The 23,771-nt window shown below is 33.9% G+C and overlaps 1 protein-coding gene across 5 annotated transcripts in view; it reads left to right on the forward strand.

The window, feature by feature from the left end:
- Positions 1–23,771, forward strand: part of LOC145266350 (N-alpha-acetyltransferase 60-like) — a 151,208-nt gene that overhangs the window by 40,915 nt on the left and 86,522 nt on the right. The window contains exon 2 of one of the 5 annotated variants that reach the window (XM_080121961.1): positions 20,674–20,764. The exons of the other annotated variants lie outside the window; for them this stretch is intronic. The gene's annotated coding sequence lies outside the window, so the exon portion shown is untranslated. The remainder of the gene's footprint in view (positions 1–20,673; positions 20,765–23,771) is intronic. 5 annotated transcript variants of the gene reach the window in all.

A 23,771-nucleotide genomic window follows, 5' to 3' on the forward strand; every position in this document is an offset into this window, starting at 1 on the left:
AACCAAAAATAATACTTGGAAATTTAAAATGAATACCCCTGTAAGTGTAGCTGCGTGTGTAATTGTGAGACAAGGGTTGAGCGATCGCCACCATACCTTTTTTGAATCGGCATTGCTTGAGTCCAGTGGCAAGAAGTTCAGGATAACTTGAAACAATGCTGAGATAAGCAGAGAGCACATACATCACCTGGAATTCCTGAATGGTCACCCATTTTAGTACTGACCAGGTTCAATGTTGCTTAACTTCGGTGATCTAACGGAAGTCAGTGTGTCAACGTGATTATGCTGTTTATAAACTGATGGGTGGGGTGGTATATAGTTCTCTCCCACTTCAAGGGTCCTGGATATGACCTTAAACTATATCCAATGGTGAGGCCCCAGCTTGCAGGGTTTGGGGAGTGTGGAACCACCCTTTAATTGCCACTGCTCCCAGGTCCACTCTGACCCGGAGTGGTAGTACCTGTTAGGGTCCCAACTATGGGTCAAATAGAAACTGACTTGAAAAAAAAATATATTCTATTAAAAATGTTTTCTTCAAAATCACCAGATTTGGCATTAAATAACCTGAAAAGGGTTGATATGCCATAAAACAAAAACAACCAACTCCCTTCAAGAAATGCGATTTTAGTGGGATTGAAAAAGTTGGTACTCAAGAGGAGGAGCCCTCTGATTCTGCAAAAGATGCCTGTGCAGAGCCCCCTGGCATTCCCGGCAGGGCACCTCAGGCGATTAGCAATAAGGTAACGCCTTCCCAAAGAGAGAAGACAGTCTGGGAGGGTAGACCTCCTAGAACTGCACAGAACCAGCCTTATACCACAATTGACAGGGATCAGATCATTACAGGAATGTGGTATGTGAAGTTGACAGAAGGTTAAATTGTATCTAGGTTTTTGATGTCGTCTTATTTTTATTTTGGGGGTGGGGTAGAGGAAATGGCTCCCTTCAACGTATCAGAAGTACGTGGATTTTTTTTTGTGGTGGGGATAATCTATATTTAAAGGGTTCATATTCTTGGAATTCTAAAAATAATCAAGCTAGGAGGTAGCTTAGCAGGTAGGCCATTGGGAGCTGAAATGTTTGTTTTCTTGTTACGCTTGTTGAACTTCAAATGTCAAGTTTGGTGATCGACTTTCAAAGTAAGTTGACTCATTTCTCAATGGGTTTATTAATGGATTACACATCTGGGCCAGGGTTTCCCAACAGGGTCCGTACTACCCACCAGAAGTGGGTGATATGAGATTTCAGGTGGGCGGTGGTCAAATTTATCACATAGGGGTCCCTAAGATCCTAGGGAGCAGTGAAAGACTAAGAACTTCTAGTAACATTACTCAGCCCATTTGCTTTTCACTTTTAAATGAGGCAACACCATATTGATCAGAGGTGGAAATTTGGTCAAATTTGATTATTTAAGAGAATGGCTTAACAAGAACTTGTTTATATTAGACTTGAAAACGACTGTTGCATTTATTTATTTATGTTTATTTTTTTAAAATCCTTTGAGATAAAATTTCATAATTTATGCATTCATGCTTTTTTGTGGACTGTTATCCTCATCTTCAGTTATTTCACCACATTTCGGCCTATTCATCCTCTGGCCTTCTATGGAAGGCAGCAATTACTGAGGATAAGTTACAAGACTTGCCTTTTATTTATATATATATATATATATATATATATATATTATGGCATGCAAGACATGGCAAGTGGTAGTGTTTTTCTTTTTTAAACAAGGGAATCATAACCTATCAAGGCTCAAAGACCACTCAAGGATAAGGTTTAATGAGTTTCAGGTGATCCATGAGACAACACCATAATGATCAAAGGTGAATTGGGTCGAATTTGATTATTTTAGAGAATGGCTTAACAAGAACTTGTTTACATTGGACTTGAAAACGACTGCTGTATTATTTTTTTATTTATTTTTTTTATTTTTGAAATCCGTTTCATAATTTATGCATTCATTCTTTTTTGCGGACAGTTATCCTCGTATTCATAGTTGTTGTTTCACCACGTTTCGACCAACTCATCCTCTGGCCTTCTTCTATGGAAGGCAGTAATTACTGGGTATAAGTTACAAGAGTCAGCATTCCTATCCCGTAGTGGTTAATCACTTGAAGAAGGCAAAAGGATGAGTCGACCGAAACCGGGTGAAACAACAACAGTTATGAAGATGAGGATAGCAGTCCACAAAAAGAATGAATGCACAGACTGTTGTAGTCAGCTAGAAAGCAGCCCCACGGTATAGTTCCACAGGTGGCTAGTTCTAGGAAAGAAACATTCATGGAATTTGTTTAGTTTTAGGCTAAGGTAGAGAGTAGGGGAAATTGTTGACAGTGGTTGTAGCCAGACGAGTGTTTGCCGTGAATGTTTTGCAAAAGGGGTACCATAGATTGAAGTTCAGTTGAGCACTTGCCATGAAAGTAGATAGATAGAGCAGAGACGGACTTGCGATGTTTCTTCTGTGAGAGAAGAGATTTGGTAGAAGTTGGAAGTTTGTGACAATGACTACCTTTTGCTTGAAAAGCAGGTGGAAAAGAAAAACGTCAAATAAAACAATTATATATCCTTCAGTAATTTGAAATGGTTGCTTTGTGTTATTCACCTATATTAAGGCCCCACCCTTTCTTTTCTGCAACCTCTCACAGACGTGATGTTGATAGTTGCCTGGATGTTTGGCGGGGTGTGTTGATCAAAAAAAAAAAGTGGTAGTAGGCAGGCGGGCAGACTCTAAGCCGTACTGCAGAGGAAAAAAATGTGAAAAAAAAAAAAAAAAAAACGTGATGTCTTTGCTATTGCGTCCATCGCCAAATCGGAAATGCAAAGGTTTAAAGGCTAATCATTTGAAAAGGAGATGACTTTCGAAAATATCGTCAAAAAAAGTGACCCCTTCCTGTAGAAAAGTTCCCAGTTGAGGGTGAAGGAATTAATGTTTTTAGCCAATTTTGTCATCCGAAGGGTCGAGCTTCAAAACTATACTGATCTCGTGAAAATCCGTCGCCTCTGTCAAAATTTTTAAGCAGATATACAAACATACATACATACATTTAAACCGACAGGTGAGATTTATATAATAGATTACATATGTTCAAAATTATCTGATCTATTCCCTGCCGTGGCTCCTTCGCATGGCTTATACCGAAAAAAAACAAAACAAAAAAAAACTGACCTGAAAACCTTAGTTTTCTCTTGCTCCAAAAACGTGATGTCATTCATCATTTGTCATTGTTTGACTTCTATTTTATCTACGTTGGTTGACCTCTGCCCATCTTCCTCAAATTTACTTCGCCCGTCTCTGGAAACGATTCTGTTCGCAGAGTAAGGTCATCCTGACATGCAGTAAATGTGGCCCTTGTCAAAAATTCACACTAGCTAACTTAATCGTTACTTACTGATTTATAACCCTTATAAATCGTTGAACACGTATTTTAAACATAAAAAAGAAAAATTTGCGGCATTGTGTGACAAAATGAGAATACTTTTTATAAAAACAAAAAACAGTCGTACGCCCCCACCCTCTCCACCCCCTTGCTTATTTGGTAATGACGTTGACTCGAGGGTGGTGATGGGGGATGAAGGGGTTGAAGAAATGACAATAAACATACAAGGACAACAACAACACGTTTCTTTATTTTCATAGTATACTGCAGTTCACATCTTGTAACATTAATTTCGAGCCAAACAATCCGAGGGAGAGGGGAAGGTTGCTGTCATTACTTTCGTTCACTTGTTGTCACTTAAGAAGAAGAAGAAACGAAATGTGTTTTCGTTGCTGCTGAAAAACGGAGGTGCAGCGGGGGAGGGGAAGGGGTAATGGAGTCGATTATGCAACCAAATGCCAACCCGTGAGGCAAGAAGATGATAATGGATTTCTGCTTTACTTTTTGATGTGGGAATTTTATAAAACAATGAAGATGGAGACTGGTATCTTTCTGCTGAATTACTGCCGACTTTGCGACTTTTGGTGACTGGTGACACCGCCAATGAAAGGAATAATCAAATTTTAAGATAAACCTAATGACATGCAACCTAACTCATAAAAAAAATGCAGTAAAGTTATCCTCATCTTCATTTGCATCACCAACATCATCTTCATTTGTATCATCATTTACACCTTCATCACTTTCATCATAATCTGCATCAACATAATCATATGCATTATCAAGCTACCTTAATGTCTATTCTTTTATAAAAAAAAACAAACTATGCATTTGAATCTAAACTAATTCTCTTCCTTACCAGAAGGCCCTGTCAGTGGGGCATTAGAATACGCGGACTGCCCCCCTGCAGAGGGTAAAAGTCCCTCAATGGGGGTCCTGGATATGACCTTAAACTATATCCAGTGGTGAGGGCCCCAGCTTGTGGGCTTTGGGGAGTGTGGAGCCACCCTTTAATTACTATTGCTCCCAGGTCCACTCTGACCCGGAGTGGTAGTACCTGTTAGGGTCCCAACTATGGGTTAAATAGAAACCGACGTGAAAACAAATATATTCTATTAAAAAAAAATTTTCTTCAAAATCTTTGGATTCAGCATTAAATAACCTGAAAAGGGTTGATATGACGTAAAACAAAAACAACCAACCAATCCTTACCAGAAAGCTTAACACACGAGTGAGGAGCAAATTTATACACAAAAGTTCGTTAAAAATTAAAGCCTCCTATTATTTTCTTTTTAACTCAAAAAGTTGAAGAACTACGAAGGTGAGAGTGATACCATTAAAGCAAGTGACCTTTTGTGCTCCAGAATTTATTTTTCTACATAGTCACCACCATTCTCAATGCACTTTCACCAGGAATCCAATGAGGCATCTCTGCTTCTGATGCACGTCCACGACAGGGGGTGTTTTCTTAAAATCTCATACCCCCAATATCTGCAACGGAGAAATGAAAGTTTCAAGTCATGAATGCACTAGTTCAATCATCATAACAATACAATTTGCATATCCCTCTGATCCATTCGGGTGGAATAAAAAAGATAGGAGGCATTACTTGTTGAGGGGGGGGCAAAATAGCAATTGTCTGATATGATGGTTTTCACCGACATTGATCAAAGCATGAGTGCCGCCAAAGTGTTTTTTTTTTTTTTTTTTTTTTTTTCCAGTTTCGCTTTTTTATACCGAAAAGCCAATGACACATGCGTGGGCCAATAAATATGATGAAAATTGCCCAAATTAAAGGTACACGTCAAGTCGTTTCTTAAACCTTAGATATTACCATCTCGGTAGCATGTAAGTTATAAGAATAAGCGAGCAAGCTGAGAACCACCCCTCCAAAAGCCTTTGCCGGACATACAGAAAAAATGCACACACACACACATTTTCACTTTAGATATGTGTTTATTGGTCAGTTTGGTTTTCTTATCCATGAAATTCTTTATTTGGCCAATCAACTCTTGTGTTGACTTCCTTACTCCTTCCACTCCTCATCTCTCAGACTCCCTGTTTTCCTTGAATCTCTTAAGCCACTCAAAATCTGATGCTTGATTCATGCAAGATGGTCCAAAAGCAGTCTGAAGCATTCCACACATTTGTTAAATTTTTTTCCAAGTTTAAAACAGAATTTTATTGCTTATCGTTCTTCTAAAGTGTCCTCACGTCCAGATTGCATTTTTAAAATTCACCAGCTCTGTTAATCAGGCTTTAGTAGAGTGTATTCCAATTCCTGTTTTAGCTGTTCATTTGAACCTGAAATCATAAAAATTGGTCAGTCATCTCATGTATAGCAATAACATACTGTATTTTTTTAAGATGCTACGACAATTGTAAATGCCTGTACAAAAAAGTCTGGAAACTTATTGAAAGCATCTTGTAATATATATATATATATATATAATGAAATAAGAATTTTTGGAAGGATTTTTATTAAAAACGGTCGGGTTTAAATTTTCTTCCAATTTTTTTTCGCACATCTTATCTTATCTTTTAATAATATTATTGGAATTCTTTTGCTTTTTCTTGTACCTATTTGTGAATTATTCCAGTTTTCTGCCTTTTGGATTACTTTGGACCATCTTCCAATTACGCGATTCCCTTGGAGTTTACTTGTGTGAATGGAAATTTAACCAATTGTCTTGGATTCTGCATTTTTGGATCTTACCGTCATTGGATACTTTACCCTTCACCAGACTATCCATTCACGTGAAATCACTCTTTTCTTCACCCTATTCCCTCTGCTTCACTTTTTGTTATCAAGTAAGATCTTTGACTTACTTGTAGTTTCATTAAATACTTTTGCAAGCAAAATCTGATCCCGCATTTTGCTAAATCCTACCCTCTGATGAGAAGAAAAGTATTTTTTCGAAACTCCGCAGATTAAGGACTATCTACTTATTTAGTATCCTTTCCAAAATTAAATATTTTTAACTCTTTTTCCAAGTGTTTTGCAACATGTTTTAAGTATTTGTTCTTTAAATATATATATACTAGCAAAAGTACCCGTCGTTGACTGGGTTCAAAAACAGCCTACAGAAAATGGACTCTGATTTATGAAAGTATGATAGGTTATGAAAAGGAAGGGTTGTAAAAAGATAACTTCGAATTTGGGGGTATCAAAACCAAAGCAAAATATGATGAAAGCAAAAATAAAATAGAAAAACCCCATAATTTATTATACCATACCTGTTCACACTGAAACACTTATCACAATATTCTGTGGATCTATATTAAAAAACCTTGTTAAACGTTGTGACATATTTCCATTCTATGGAGGTTAGGCGCGAACGAACACCCCATAATTTTATTATACCATATTTCTTCAAACTGAAACATAATTATCAAAGTATACTTACGCAGATAGATATGAAAAGTCTTTATTAAAATTTGTGCCTATTTCCATTCTATGGAGGCCAGGCGCGAACGCAGACCCCACAAATTTATTATACCATCCCTATTTAAGTTAAAACATACTTATCAAAGTATTATGTACATCTATATCAAAAACACTTGTAAACGTTTTTTTTTTTATTTTTATATTTTTTTATTTCCATACTTTGTGGAGCAGGCGCATACACAGACCCCACAATTTTAATGAATCCTCATTATTCCAGATGAAACATACCCATTCTTGTGTCTCGATACATCTATCATTATATGTGATCAGTTTTCTATAATAGTCAACCATATAGGAGCCTATTCGTGACCAGACACACACACAAACGTTCAGCTTTATATATATATATATATATATATATATATATATATATATATAAACTACTTCATTTACTCGCATAAAATTAATATACGAAAGTATAGATTTATGCGTAAACTTGAAGTATTTACTTCAAAAGTGCTCAATACGTAGGTAGAGCTAGTTAGTAATTTATAAAATATTTATGGCGATTAAGCTACACTGATCACACATATATGTATGTATATATATGTGCATATATGTATGTACATATATATATTTATATATAAGCTAACAATAAAAAAAACAAAAACAAACACTAACCTAGTTTTAAAACAGCTGATAGGAAGGGGCGCGGTGGATATTAGAAAGTTGATTGGCTAACTAAATCCTCAATAGAAGAGGACCATATAAAAACGATAAACAACCACAGAATTCGCGCATAAGCCTGAGGAATCCTAGAGTGGATGAAACGCCGAATATTCAGTATAGCTTAATTGGCATATATATTTTATAAATTACTATATATATATATATATATATATATATACTTCGGAATAGTTTTTATTTAACAATCAGTGGTTATGTAAACATGAGATTGTAGGTTTAAAAATATTCTGACTTTAGCAAATAGGGTGCATACCTTTTTAACTATTTGCTAATATTTTCTCTCCTCTGATGAGATGGTAGACATCGAAACCCTATAGGTTAAGGAGATTAATTTTCTAAAACATTCTTTGTCTTGCTTAGAATAATAAAAATTCTTTGATATGAAACTCAACCACTTCATTTCATTTCAATGAGAGTTTTTTGAAATTCATTGAATTACAATTTAATATATATATATATATATATATATATATATATATATATATAAACGAGATGCTTTCAATAAATTTCCAGACTTTTTTGTATGTATGTATGTGTGCTTAACGGTCCATTTGGTTTTATATACAGCTGAACAACAAATTTGCTGCGACTATGAAATATTTAACCAATAAAAGAAATCACACAATATTGGAAAATATCTCTTATTTTGTGTTTGATATATATTTTAAAACAAGCCAAACCAGGATACTTTTTTTGGGGGGGGGGCAATATTGATTTTAATGTTCAGCACTATAGCTTTCTTTATTCGTTTTCATCTCTTTGTCAGCCTTACCCTTCTCGTCCGAATCATACGCTCAGCAGTCCTAATGATATCAATTGAAAGAAATTAAATACCATGTCGAAAGTCAATATTTATTGATTACTCTATCTGGCATCAAAATAAAGTAAAAAATCCCACTGCTGAATTTCTTTGTGGTGGAGAAAGAAAACTGGTTTGCATTATTTGTTATTTTTGAGATGAGGATTGATAATCCATATTATTTGGATGTTCGGACTACTGTTCTCATCGTGAGTGTTATTTGCACAACATTTCGTGGATTCTCAGGAACTGCAAAGAAGACTTCTTAATTGTTCAAAAACTCTTAGTTTCAATGTTTCAATGTAGGAGAGATTAGGGCTCTGGTTGGAACACTGAAAGAAGTTACAGAGTTTATGTATCTGGATAGTAAAATAGTTTCCACGGAGAGATATAGCGAAATTCGCATCTCAAAAGCATGGGTTGCATTGGATGAACTGCGTTCAGTATGGACTTCAAGGCTAACTGACACTGAAAAGACAGTTCTTCAGGGCAGTGGTAATCAGTCATTTCACCAAAAGATTGGAAAGAAAACTAGACGACACATACATATGCTATGAACAGTATTAAATATATCTTGGCAAAATCATTCTATGAAGCAGCAACTTTATGGCAACCTACCTGCCATATCTAATACCATTAGGGAGAGACGCCTACGATTTGCCGGTCACTGTCTGAGGAGCAAGCATGAATTGGTGAGTGATGTATTGCTATGAGCTCCACGACATGGACGCGCAACAAAGGACGACCTAGATCCACGTACATCCAGCAAATAGCACATGATGGCGACTGTGAACCTGCAGATCTGAGAGAGCTGATAGAAGACAGGAAACTCTGGAGAGGAAGAGTCACGTTGGTCCGAGCAAGGAGCCCGTCCTGATGATGATGACCTGTTCCCTACTCTCTCTCTCTCTCTCTCTGCAATTACCATATCTACCTTGATGACGTCTCTGTTATTTCCCTTTTTCCTTCTTGTAATAATACTCTGCAACACTCAAAAAAAAAAAAAAAAAAAAGTACAGGACATCTGTGGCCATTTTTAAATGCACAATGGCATTAAAAATCCATTTGTGGCCTTTTTGTGAATTAGATCCGTTTTTTTTTTTTTTTTTTTTGCAAAAAATGTCATTTTCCAGAATTTTGTGGAGAATCTTAGTGATTTGAATGATAAATATAACGAGTGATTCCATCAGGATATTTCAGTGGAGAAACGTTTTTTTTTTTTTTTTTTTTTTTTCCTTAATGGAACCTTGGCATGTTGGCAGACTATTGCTGGAATATAAAAAGGGAGGATAACGCTCAACAAAAGAGGGTTAAGAGGACAATTGTTGCTTGAACTGACAATTCTGTGTTTTTAATTTATAACTAATAGTATAATAAAGGGACCTGTGGAAATTCCACAGGGGACCCATTCCTATGTAATATATTGATGTTAGCATTCTGTAGTTGTTCAGCGTGAATGGAGATCCTCTGATTTTTATTGTAGTTTTTTTTTGTTAAAAATGCAAAAGTATTTATCTAAGCTAGCAGGGACGCCCAGTGCAGCCTGGTCGTAAAGCATGCTTAAATATATTTTAACTCTTGCAGATTTGGTATACATCATTATAAATTTTTTTTTTTTTTTTTTTTTTTTTATGTATATTATAAAGTTGCGATTTAAAAAAAAAAAAAAAAAAAAAAAAAAAATATATATATATATATATATATATATAATACATCCATATAACTTGAGTTCTTTCAGCTATAATCGAAACTGAAACCAAAACTTACGAAGAATTTGTGGTAAAATTATTTATTACAAGAAATAGGTCATAAGAAACGAGTCACCCAGATGTAAGTGTGACACGCAAAATAAATAACACGCTATCCTATTAATATATAGATTATTCAATAACACATGAAAACGGTGCCTAATCTATAGAAATAAAGGTCAGATTTTCTTAATCGTCCGAAAAATTCTGACTTTTATTGACACATCACTTAACCCCTCTCTTTCTGTGATTACCATATCTACCCCAATAACTTTTTTCTTTACTTGGGAGGGAGGGGGGGAGGTCACCACTTATCAAGGCCTGAATGCCACTCGAGGATAAGGGTTAATGAATGTAAGGTGGTAGTGAAGTAATCGTTAATGATGTAAATTGGGTGGAATTTGATAATGAGGACGACTTAACAGGAACTTGATTAGATTTGAAAGCTACCATGTCGTATTTAGTCAGGAGGCATGCCAGCGGAACAGTGTTCCAAAGGCGGGCAGTTCTGGGAAAGAAGCTTTGTTTATGAAATCTGCGTTTACATTTAGGCACAGGTAGTGGGGAAAGTCATAGATTGGAGTTGAGATGAGCATTTACCATGAAAATAGCGATAGAGCAAACTTGCAACGTTTCTTCTGTGGGGAAAGAGGTTGCAGGGGGAAAAAAGGGGGCATCACCTACTAGATTTCGATGCAGATTTTGAATTGTCAAGGCTGCCGAACAGCTCCTGCCCGGATGTGGCAACAGTACTCCATTGTAGGGTGCACCTGGCTCTTATACAGATAGAGGATTGCATCGGCAGTGAGATACTTACTGGAGTGGTAGTGATCCAACCATCTCCCCAGCGACCTTGGCAACAGATTTGATGTATGTGTTCCATTTCAGATCAGGAGTGAAGCTTGTCAAGACATGGAGCTTCCCCAAGAGTAGTCCTTATGTCCTTGTTTTCTTTCTGATAATCATTTTGTATTCCTCTTTCAAGGGAGTGTTGGTCTCGTCTCTAGCATATAGAAATGGTAATTTAATAACTTGCCTTCCTTTCTCTTTTCTAAAAGGGAAAGAATTGTAAATTAATATTCTTTTATTTTTCCTTTTTCTTCACTTTTTTTTACTCTATTTTTCTTCTTTATATTTTTTTTCTTTACTCTATTTTTTCTTTCTTTTCTTTACTCTGTTTTTTCTTTTTCTTTATTTTTCTTTTTCTTTATTTTTTTCTTTTTCTTTATTTTTTTCTTTTCTTTATTTTTTTCTTTTCTTTATTTTTTCTTTTATTTTTTTTCTTTATTTTTTCTTTTCTTTATTTTTTCTTTTCTTTATTTTTTCTTTTCTTTATTTTTTCTTTTCTTTTTTTCTTCTTTTTTTCTTTTCTTTTTTTCTTTTCTTTTTTCTTTTCTTTTTTTCTTTTCTTTTTTCTTTTCTTTTATTTTTTTATTTTTTTTCTTTTTTCTTTTATTTTTTCTTTTATTTTTTTTATTTTTTCTTTTATTTTTTCTTTTATTTTTTCTTTTATTTTTTCTTTTATTTTTTCTTTTATTTTTTCTTTTATTTTTTCTTTTATTTTTCTTTTATTTTTTCTTTTATTTTTTTATTTTTTCTTTTATTTTTCTTTTATTTTTCTTTTATTTTTCTTTTATTTTTCTTTTATTTTTCTTTTATTTTTCTTTTATTTTTTCTTTTATTTTTCTTTTATTTTTTTCTTTTCTTTTCTTTTCTTTTCTTTTCTTTTCTTTTCTTTTTTTCTTTTCTTTTTTTCTTTTCTTTTCTTTTTTTCTTTTCTTTTTTTCTTTTCTTTTTTTCTTTTCTTTTTTTCTTTTCTTTTTTTCTTTTCTTTTTTTCTTTTCTTTTTTTCTTTTCTTTTTTTCTTTTTTTTTCTTTTTTTTTCTTTTTTTTTTTCTTTTTTCTTTTTTTTTTCTTTTCTTTTATTTACTCTATTTTTTTATTTTATTCTTTTCTTTACTCTCTAAACTTTCCCATTTATTATAGAACAAGTCTAGGTGCCCGACTTTGCCCGGGTGTTTGTAAATGTGTGTTTAAAAAAAGAAAAAAACGTGAAGGCGGAAAAGAAAGTGGTGTAAGGGTGTTGGTTGAGGGGGGGGGTAAGAAAAGGAAAATTGCGAGTGCAAAAGAAAAAAGTTGTAGTAGGCAGGCAGGCTAGAACCCGTACCGCAAAGGAGGAAAAGAACGTGAAAAAAGACAAAAAAAAAAACAGGACGTCTTTGCTGTTGTGCCCATTGCAAAACCGGAAGTGAGGTAGGTTTAAATTAAGGCTAGACAATCTAACAGACAGGTGAGATTTATATTATAGACTAGCGGGGGGGGGGGTAACTGGCGTGGCCCAGGTGTTTGTAGGTGTGTGTGTTGGGAGGGGGGGGTGATCAAAACAACCCTGTTTTTAAAAAAAAAAAAAAACGTTGCCCGGGTGTTTGGAGGTGTAAAAGAAAAAAAAAAAAATTTTAGTAGGAAAGTAGGCTTGAACCCCGACCCTTTGACATGGAGGTGGAAACGAAATGGAAAAAAACCCTGGGACCTAATCATTTTGGCCACGACAGAAGAGGAATGAAAAGCATCTTAATTTAAGGTTTATAAAATGAAATTAACAGGTGCAAGAAGCTTAAGTGGTCACGTGATGTTTGACTTTGAAACATGACGTGACTGCAAGCCAGTTTTCGCTTGTTTTATATTGAAAAGAGAAAGATACACGGGACGCTCTAAAAATTTGGAAAAAAACAGCGCGTGAAAGTCGGGCAAATTAAATAGACAGGCGACCCCCCCCCCGTTTGTAACTCATAGCTATTATCATTTAGATGTGATATAAAAAGTTTTAAGAAGGAATGAGCCGACCGAGAAGTCCAGCGAAAAAAGCCTTTTACAGACATACACAAAAAGTGAACATACATACATACATACATTTTCACTTTTATATTTATAGATAGAAGATAGATAGAAGATAGATGTGAGTTTCTCTGCGAAAATTTATCTTTCAGTAATTCATTAAAAAAACACGCCAGTTAACCTGGATGACCCTTTTTGTTTTTTACCAACTTACTGTGTAATATTCCAATATGTATATATTTTGCAAACTTTGCTTTCATATAAGCTTTATTGACTGAAAAGGTCTCTAGTAACTAGCTGACCAAAACATGCTCATGACTGTGTAGTAACATATTACTGATTATGTAAAAACAAATAAAGTGTAAAATATATATATATATATATATATATATCATCATCGGCGGTCACTCGTGTCCGAGTAAGACTGTCCTCCGTTGTGGCTTCTGTGGGTCCTCCGGTGAGCATAGAGCCCAATCCTAGACCCAATTTTTCTTGTGCAATTTGGGCAGATAAAGGTAGTGGTGGTGGGGTGGGGTTGGGTGTGTCTGGTTGATAATCTGTCCTTTCTGTGCTTGCGTTTATCCTCAACAGCTTGATTTAGGTCACTACTATAAAGCGCAGCACCTTCGTGGACAGCGCTCCTCCATGCCAACCTGCTCCCAGCCACGTCCTCCCATGTCTCAAGGTCCATGTGAAACCGCTTTAGACTTACTTTGATGTTGTCCTTATACCTCATCTTTTGGCCACCCTGGGCACGCTTTCCCTCAACAAGCTGAGAGTAGAAAATCTGTTTTGGGAGGCGGAGATCCGTGTAATATATATATATATATATATATATATAAACAAAAAACACAATTTAAAATTGTAAATTATACCCTTTTTTTTTTTAAATTTATTTTTTTAGTTGATTGGGATTACTATATTTATATTCACTTAATCTTTGTTATCCGTCAAAAAACAAAAACATCCCAGTTAACCTTGATGACCCCCTTTTTTTTTTTTTTTTTTCTTTTTTTTTTTCTTTTTTTTTCTTTTTTTTTTCTTTTTTTTTCTTTTTTTTTTCTTTTTTCTTTTTTTCTTTTTTTTTTCTTTTTTTTTCTTTTTCTTTTTTTTTTCTTTTTTTTCTTTTTTTTTCTTTCTTTTTCTTTTTTCAGAAGCTGGATTTTTCCTACTTACTATCTGATAAAAATAAATATATCTATAATATAAAACTGAACGTCTGTGTGTGTGTGTGTGTGTGTGTCTGGTCACGAATAGGCTCCTATATGGTTGACTATTATAGAAAACTGATCACATATAATGATAGATGTATCGAGACACAAGAATGGGTATGTTTCATCTGGAATAATGAGAATTCATTAAAATTGTGGGGTCTGCGTATGCGCCTGGTCCACAAAGTATGGAAATAAAAAAAAAAACGTTTACAAGTGTTTTTGATATAGATGTACATAATACTTTGATAAGTATGTTTTAACTTAAATAGGGATGGTATAATAAAATTGTGGGGTCTGCATTCGCGCCTGGCCTCCATAGAATGGAAATAGGCACAAACTTTAATAAAGACTTTTCATATCTATCTGCGTAAGTATACTTTGATAATTATGTTTCAGTTTGAAGAAATATGGTATAATAAAATTATGGGGTGTTCGTTCGCGCCTGACCTCCGTAGAATGGAAATATCTCACAAAGTTTAACAAGGTTTTTTTTTTATATAGATCAACAGAATATTGTGACAAGTGTTTCAGTGTGAACAGGTATGGTATAATAAATTATGGGGTTTATCTATTTTATTTTTACTTTCATATTTTGCTTTGGTTTTGATACCCCCAAATTCGAAGCTATCTTTTTACAACCCTTCCTTTTCATAACCTATCATACTTTTATAAGTCAAAGTCCATTTTCTGTAGGCTATTTTTGAACCCAGTCAACGACGGGTACTAGTGTGTGTGTGTGTGTGTGTGTATAATATATATATATATATATATATATATATATATATATACACACACACACGGATAGTTACACTTTTTTCCCTAATTTATGAAACTTGTTCTGGATCGACTAAAGATTTGTTTTCAATTTAACGTTTCTACTAAGTTCCTTGAATTGTAGTTTGGTTATTGATTCGATCTCGGGCCCCGGCAAATTCCTCGGGAATTGTAAAAGAGTGTAAAATAATTATGTTATCAAAGAGTAAATCTTTAACAAAGCAAAACTTATCGAGATAATAAAAACTCAACATTATTAAGACAGCAAAAAGCAGCTTCGAAATGCCGTGGCCTAAAGAGGTGTTTTTTCTTAAATTTTCCCTGAACTTTTCCTTATCGTCCTGATATAATAAAGTTATGTATAACTTTATTCCTAATTTTTTTATTTTAATTATATATACTAGCAGTTCTGCCCGGCTTTGCTTGGGCCCTATGTACTGTTAATAATAACTTTATGTGCATATGTATATATTAAAGTGTGAATAAATATATATATATATATATATATATATATATATATATATATAATAGGCCTCCTTAACTACCACAGAGAAAAGTTGGTAGCGACTGCAGACGTCAAATTTTTTTTAACTTTGACCCCAATTTTGACCCCTTAGCATTTATTGTTTTGGGCTCAAATTACAATGTTTGACCCTCCCCCCTGTCCAAGTAACCTACATCTAAAATTTCAAGTGTTTAGACCAAAAATTGGCAGAGTTCTTTAAAGGTCAACTCTGTAAACTTTGACCTCTTGCCAGCAAATTTTTGCCCAAAAACTGATTAAAAAAGCTTGCTGCATGTCTGAAAACCCTTTATGTAAAATTTCAAATGTTTAGACCCAAAATTGTCTGAATAGTTTACTAGAGACTGCAAAGGTAAAATCTCAATACCCTTTATGTCAAATCTGGTGTCTGTAGACCGAAAATGGACAGTTATTTGGTAGGGAAGTGTACACACACACGCACACACACACACGTACATACATTTTCACTCTTCTAGATATATAGATTACAGTTGCAAGTAATGCCTGTAATCAACTGTAGGTTCTTTGATATGACAGTGCATGTCCGAAATGAATAAAACGCAATTGAAGCATGATACTTGACTTTTGCATTTTAAACTTTAATTCAAATCATTATATATAATTGATTTTATAAAATCAATAGATTCTTTACAGTACAATGTAGACTACAATATATTGTGAACTATCTTCCAGGTGTACCGTGATGAGTCCCCCAACTAGAGCAGGCAGTCAATTTATTTGATTGAAAAATGATCGATTTCACAGATTTCATACCGTTGCTTTTTTTTTTTTTTTTTTTCTTTTACTTTAGTCAAATTTCTCAGAAATCAAGGGACCCATTTCTGGGACTAACACTTGATCTCTATATTAGATGCCGAGATATTGAAATAGTGTTGAGGTTGTGTATGTGCGTTATCAGAAGTCCATGTGTGTGCGGCTATAGTAGCCACGGTACTTCTTAAACCTCAGGGTCAGATGGCGCTGGAGTTTTTAGCACACCAAGAGAAAAGTGTCATGAAAGGGATCAAAATGGGAGGCGTGAATTATTCGACCCCCTGTCTTTCCAAGCTTATAACTCCTCGAAAAATGTAATTCAAGCCCTAATTTTTTTTTTCAATTAAAGGAGCAAGAACCAAGGTTTCATTAAAAAAAACAAAACAAAAACGTTTTTTTTTTTTTTTTTTTTTTTTAAAAAGGTTTTAAACTTCGGACTTTACAGGTAAATTTCTAAAAAAAAAAACACTCCTTTTTTTTGTTTTAAATTTGAATATATTATTTATTGATCTTTTATCTTCAATTTGTGATATATAACACTTTGGTGAGTAAATTAATTATTTACTTTTTAATTGACATTTCAAAATGGAAGGCGTGAATTATTCGACCCCCTGTCTTTCCAAGCTTATAACTACTCGAAAAATGTAATTCAAGCCCTCTTTTTTTTTTTTTTTTTTTTTTTTTTTTTTTTCAATTAAAGGAGCAAGGACCAAGGTTTCATTAAAAAAAAAACAAAAGAAAAAACAAACAACGTGGTTTTAAAAAAAATGTTTTAAACTTCGAACTTTACAGGTAAATTTCTAAAAAAACACTACTTTTTTTTGTTTTAAATTTGAATATATTATTTATTGACCTTTTCTCTTCAATTTGTGATATATAAAACTTTGTGTAAATTATTTACTTTTTAATAGACACTTACAAATGGGTGGGGGGGGGGGCGTGAATTAAAAAAAAAAACGTTTGTCTAAAATATTATATTCGGTTTATTGGAAAGAGCATAAAATTTAACATTGACCCTGAAAATATCGTAAAAATAGAATCAATAGAAAAATTTTGATAGATTTTTAAAGTTTAAAAATTGAAAAATATTGAGGTCTGAAAATTCATTACTGTTTTTTAAAAAATAAAAAAAATATATCTATTACTTTTAAAGCAACTTTAATAGTTTATTTTGGAAGTATAATCCATAAAGAAAATAAACCACCCACTTTTAAAAGAGAAATTACGAGTTTTTTTATATTTTATTCGCAGTTTCGTGTTAGGGGTGTCAAAAATTCCTACAAAAATTCTGATACACCTAGTCCTGTTTTTATTCAGCATTTTTTGTTATTAAATGAGTATTTGTAGTCATCATATCCGGTTTTAAAATCTAGGGGATCATATTATTATTATTTTTTTTTGTAAGAATACAACCATTTTGAATTCGTTTTATCAATTTATTTGTTGGCAAAGTAACAGGTGCTGATTTTTATTTCTTTTATGACCATCGATTTAAAAAAAATTCCCCCCCCCCCCAATATTTCTGATCACTTAAACAAAGATCACATAACCTATTCAGCTGTTAAATTTTGAAAAGAATAACCAAACAAATATTTATCTACATCTTTAAACAAAGAAAATTCTATTTTCTGACAAAAGGAGGGTGGACCTGTAAATTCACTCTTGTCCGTTCGTCGGTCTGCACTTTTCTTAATAACTACACCTTTGAATTTTTTGAAATTTTGCACAAACATTAAACATGATATGAGTAAAAAAACAAAGTAACAGAACAGATTTTTTGGGAAAACTCCGCCCCCCCCCTCTTAGGAGTGCCTTTCGGGTTAAAATGGCTAAAATTGACACTTTTGTGCTTATCAAAAAGAAAATTGATGCCTTGGATTTTTAGAAAACTTTCTGAAAAGTTGTAACTAACTGATTTCTATATAATTTTGTTTGCCTATACTTTGCAATAACTCTAGGGTGTGCTCCAGGGGCTCTTTTAGGGCTAATAAAAACACTCCATTTTTGGGACTATTTTACCATATTTGTCCAAAATTTTCTGTGTATGTCTATTTAGCAGTTTTGCATGGTGCTGAACTCAAACTTAAATATGTTAAGATCTTAGGGATTTTGGGAGCTAAATGGTTGGGGGGGGGGGCTACATGATGTTTTTAGTCTGTCTTTTTTTTATAAATACTATTATGGCATATGTTTTTCAGAATGGTCTGATCTATTCACTGCTTCCTTTGTTCCAGCTCGTTTGACTCCTTGGTCTATTGGTCTCCATCAATTGTTTTGTATGCCTCATTATAATGTAGCTTCTTTCCAAGAACTGCAGTCTTGTGGAATCCTCTTCCTGCTGATTGCTTTCCTCCTACCTAGACTAAGGTCACTAGGCATCTCCAAACATCTTTTGTTCTTGTTAGCCCCTTACATCAAGTGGCTTTACACCTTGTCTCGAGCGATTTTCATTAAAAAAAAAGGTCTGTTTTTGATTTTTCTTCAAAACAATCGTATCCCCCAAACAATAATAAACAGCGATACCTATTTATTTGTTCAGTACTAAATGGGTGATCATTTGGGATTTCCAGGTGCTGTATGTGTTCTCCGCTTATCTCGGCATTGTTTCCAGTCATCCTGGACTTCTTGCCGCCGGATTCGAACAGTGCCAATTCAGGAGAGGTGTGGCCTATTTCCTCTTTTCCAGCCAGGAGATGAAAGTGAACTGATCCTTTTCATGACACTTCTTCCAACCCCAATCTTCTCTCTTGGTGTGCAACCAAAACCTTCAGGTCCATCTGACCCTGAGGTTCAACAAGAGAAAATTATTCCCAACTCGTATTTTTTTTTTTTTTTTTTTTTTTTATACAAGGTGGTCACCACTTATCAAGGCCCGAAAGCCACTTGGGGATAAGGGTCGTTGTAGGTACAGTACGTTAGTGTGGAGATTTAATAAAGTGTCTACTTAAGGAGGTGGTTAATCAGGAATTTGTTTACGTTGGACTTGAAGACTTGTACTCCCTCGACGTGAACGTCCCCGACAAACCTGACAAGCGGCTAAATCCCACCCTTTAACAGTAGAGATCCCTAGGTGTAAGAAAGCCTTTTATTCCAACAGTTTCTTCCCCAGAACTGCTAGACTTTGGAACTCCCTTCCAGGATTCTGCTTTCCCAACTGTACTGACATGCAGAAGTTCAAGTGTAATGTGAACAGACATCTTGCCACTAATCTCCCTTCATAATGCCCCTGCAATTTATGTCCCGGATAGTAGCTCCCTACTTTAACCCTAACCCTACTTTAAAGTGGCACTGTGCCTTGTTTGGGGTGAAAATTGAATAATAAAAAAAAAAAAAAAGTAGTAGCCACTTGGCGTGGCCTGGTCGTAAAATAAGCTTAAATATTATATTTTAATTTATGCAAATTTCATATTCATTATTATTATTGAATCAAATCTCTATTGATTACTTTATTGTACACAATACATAGTATTATTTCTAAAGTAAAGAAAAAAAATACTCATGTACCACCAGCTAGAATCGAAACTAAAACATATAGCTTTCCAACCTGATCTGTTAGCATATGGCCTAAAGCCGTACATATAAAAAGGTTTAAAAAAAATAAAGTTGACCTATAACTGTCTCTAACTGGAAGCTGACCTGAACTGTCATTAACTCCAAAGTGTCTTATTTCAGCGACCTTTTTGAAAGTCTTGTTGAAGGAACTGATTTTCCTTGTCACCACTTCCGGTAGCGCTACACCGGAAGTTTGGAAATACGTTAGCTGACTATAATCTGTGGGAATTGAAACCCCCAGGCTAACTCGATTGTTGCCCTTTGACTCAACATCATGAAATTTGGAATATAAACTTTTGTAATTCATTCATTATATGCTCTGTAATTACATTGAGCTTTTTAAATAAGGATTGGTATGTATAAAAAGGAAATATAAGTGGATAAAGAATATTTCTGCAGAAATATGAGATACCTATCATATATATACACACACATTTTATAAGAAGTGAAGACCAAAATAAGACTCACTTTTTCGATTGTAAAACAGACACAGCGCTAGGATGATTGGCACAATAGACCAGATAAAGTTCCTTCATTGTAGGTGCATGTTCAATGAACACACCACCCATCTTTCGTTGGTGGGGAGGATTCCTACAATAGAAAAACAAGAGATGATAAGGTTAGATGAGAAAAAGAATTTTCAATGACATTTTAATAATCAGCTCATATTCTCCAACTGAAAAACACAGACAATAAAACATTAATAACAAACATTCATTAGACATTGACTGGATTAGTTTAGCTTTTACATCATATGAACATTTTAGCGTTATTTAATGCTATAAGCAATCCATTTGGGAAAAGTTGTTATACACATAGACACAAAACAGTACTCCTCGGCTAACTTGATTGTCACCCTTTAACTCTGATAACCCGAGAGCAACACAGCCAAGTGACTTCCTGTTTCTCATATTTCTCCTTCTTTCGCGATGGACCCTCAAGCAGTCAAGATGTAACAGAGACAGCTCCGGTGGCATCGGCCACCAACCAGCTTCCCTGACGAACCCATCAGCCTCTCACTCATCAATTGCAAGTAAGGTTACTCATTTGTCAACAAATTCTTCTTTCTTTTATCTATATCTTTAATATTTTTGCTTTTTTTCTGTTCTTGGCCTTTTGGGTCAAGATCAAAGTGTAGTATCTATTCCTGCAGATACTGCAAGCAAAGACCTTATGTGGGGGCAACCCCACATATAAGACTATGATCAATGTAGGGGCAACCCTTCATACCAATTGTCACTATCCAGCTCTCCTACTCCCTGGAGAGTTGATCCCCATTTCCTGTTCACTCCTCACTTTAAAAATCGGCCTTGTGCCTGATTTGCTCGGTGGGGGAGCAAATAAATACCAACCCCACATATAAGACCTTGGTCAATGTAGTGGCAACCCTTCATACCAATTGTCACTATTCAGCTCCCGTACTCCCCAGAGAGTTGGTCCCCATTTCCCCTTCACTCCTTACTTTAAAAATCGGCCTTGTGCCTAATTTGCTCGGTGGGGGAGCAAATAAATACTCTTTAATATTTCTCTTGTAAATAATTATGTAAATAAATCTGCATTCTTTCACTAATATATATATCAGTATGTTTTCATTATTATTATGTGACCTTTTGCTTTTCTCAATCCTTCAATCCATTCAAAACAATTCATTATACATGGGGATGGAATCGTCTGTAACGCAAGCAGACCATCCTATCCCCTCTACAAATCGCAATGTCATTTTTTTTTTGTGAGAGGATCGCTGTAGAAAAGAGAGGCATAAAAAAAAGTTTCCATGAAATCAACACAACATGATCATTTTTTCATGTTTGCATCTGTCTAAAGTTTTTTTGCAAACTAACCTATCTCTGGCCAGGTCTTTATTTGTCCCTCTTTCTCTCAGATCTCTCCTTAGCACTTTCTTCCATGTTTTCTTTGGTCTTCTCCTGCCAACTAACCCTGCTACCTTAACTCTAACACTCTCATACATTCTTTCAATGCGACCAAACCAAGTAAGTCTTCTGTTTCGCAAACATCTCCTTATACTCTCCAGATTTGTTACATCATTATGATCACCATAATAATAATAATAATCATCATCACGATAATAATAATCATCACAATCACAGTAATAATAATATTAGCAATAATAATAATAATCACTAGGGCTGTGACAAGACAATATTCTTTTCATTGTTTTGACTCTCTAGTATATATCCAACAGAGTTAATCAATCGATAACCACATCACTATCTAAAAACATAAATATTAACTGAAAGTCAAAATAATGAAAAGAATTTCTCTTGTCATAGCCCTAATAATCACTATCACAATCATCATCACCATTATAATAATCCTCGTCAGTCATCATCATCACTATTATAATAATCAGCGCTATAATAATAATCACTATAATAATCATCATCACTATAATAATCATCATCACTATAATAATCCTCATCACTATAATAATCCTCATCACTATAATAATCCTCATCGCTATAATAATCCTCATCGCTATAATAATCATCATTGCTATAATAATAATCATCGCTATAATGATAATCACCATAATCATCACGACCATGATAATAATAATCACCAATATAAGCATTACCATCATCATCACGGTAATAATAATAACTAGTGGAAATATGTAATATATTGATGTTGGCATTCTGTAGATGTTCAGTGTAAATGGAGACGCTCTGATATTATTGTAGCTCTTTTGCTAAAACTGCAAAAGTATTTATCTAAGCTAGCACGAACGCCCGGTAAAGCCCGGTCGTAAAGTACACTTAAATGTATTTTAATTCTTGCAGATTTCTTATATATTATTATAGAGTTAATGTTCTATCGAATTTTATATTATAAAGTTGCAATTTCAAAAATAAAAAATTCCATCCATATGACTTGGGTGCATTAGCTTGAACCGAAATAAAAACTTATGTAAAAAGTGTGTGTGTGTGTGTGTATATATATATATATATATATATATATATATATATATATATAATATATGTGTGTGTGTGTGTGTGTAAACTCTAATTCCTTCAGCCATAATCGAAACCGAAACCAAAACTTATGAAAAATTCTTGATAAAATTATTTATAAAAAAATAGAGGATTTAAGTGCCATCAGCTATAGTCGAAACCAAAACTTATGAAAAATTCTTGATAAAATTATTTATGACAAGAAATAGAAGAACATAACAATTAAACGACCCGGATGTAAGCGTGACGCGCAAAAGAACACACACGCTATTGTATTAATATAATAATGTATTAATAATAATAATAATATTTGATTTAACATCTGTTTTTCATGCTGGCATAGACAGCTCCTCGCTACAATATTTTATGATTTTTTTTTTTCCGACAAATTGTGGGTATCGTGTTCATTTCAATCTAAATAGAATTTGATTTAAATGATTTGTAATGTGAATTTGAACATCGTGTGACAGGTGGCACAAGTTTTTGTTAAAAACATTTCATGATGACAACCGGTTGATGGGCTGTGTTGACAAAGGTGAAGTGAACACGACCCAATAACATATGTACCACGTGTTGTTGTCTGTGATGTGTATAAGACCATTATACATCTGTTGTCGTCATTGGGTAACCACGTTCTTGGGTGTATTTAGTTTTCCTCTTTTCTTTTTTCCTCTTTTCTTTTTTCCTCTCTTCTTTTTTCCCTCTTTTCTTTTTCCCTCTTTTCTTTTTTCCTCTTTTTTTTCCCTCTTTTTTTCCTCTTTTCTTTTTTTCCTCTTTTTTTCCTCTTTTTTTCCTCTTTTTTTCCTCTTTCCTTTTTTCCTCTTTTCTTTTTTTACATTTTCTTTTTTTACATTTTCTTTTTTTTACATTTTCTTTTTTTTACATTTTCTTTTTTTTACGTTTTCTTTTTTTTACGTTTTCTTTTTTTTACGTTTTCTTTTTTTTACGTTTTCTTTTTTTTACGTTTTCTTTTTTTTACGTTTTCTTTTTTTTACGTTTTCTTTTTTTTACGTTTTCTTTTTTTTACGTTTTCTTTTTTTTACGTTTTCTTTTTTTTACGTTTTCTTT

Source organism: Euprymna scolopes, chromosome 41 (assembly GCF_053919585.1).
Source record: "Euprymna scolopes isolate OS-2025 chromosome 41, ASM5391958v1, whole genome shotgun sequence".
Classification (NCBI taxonomy): Eukaryota; Metazoa; Mollusca; class Cephalopoda; order Sepiida; family Sepiolidae; genus Euprymna; species Euprymna scolopes.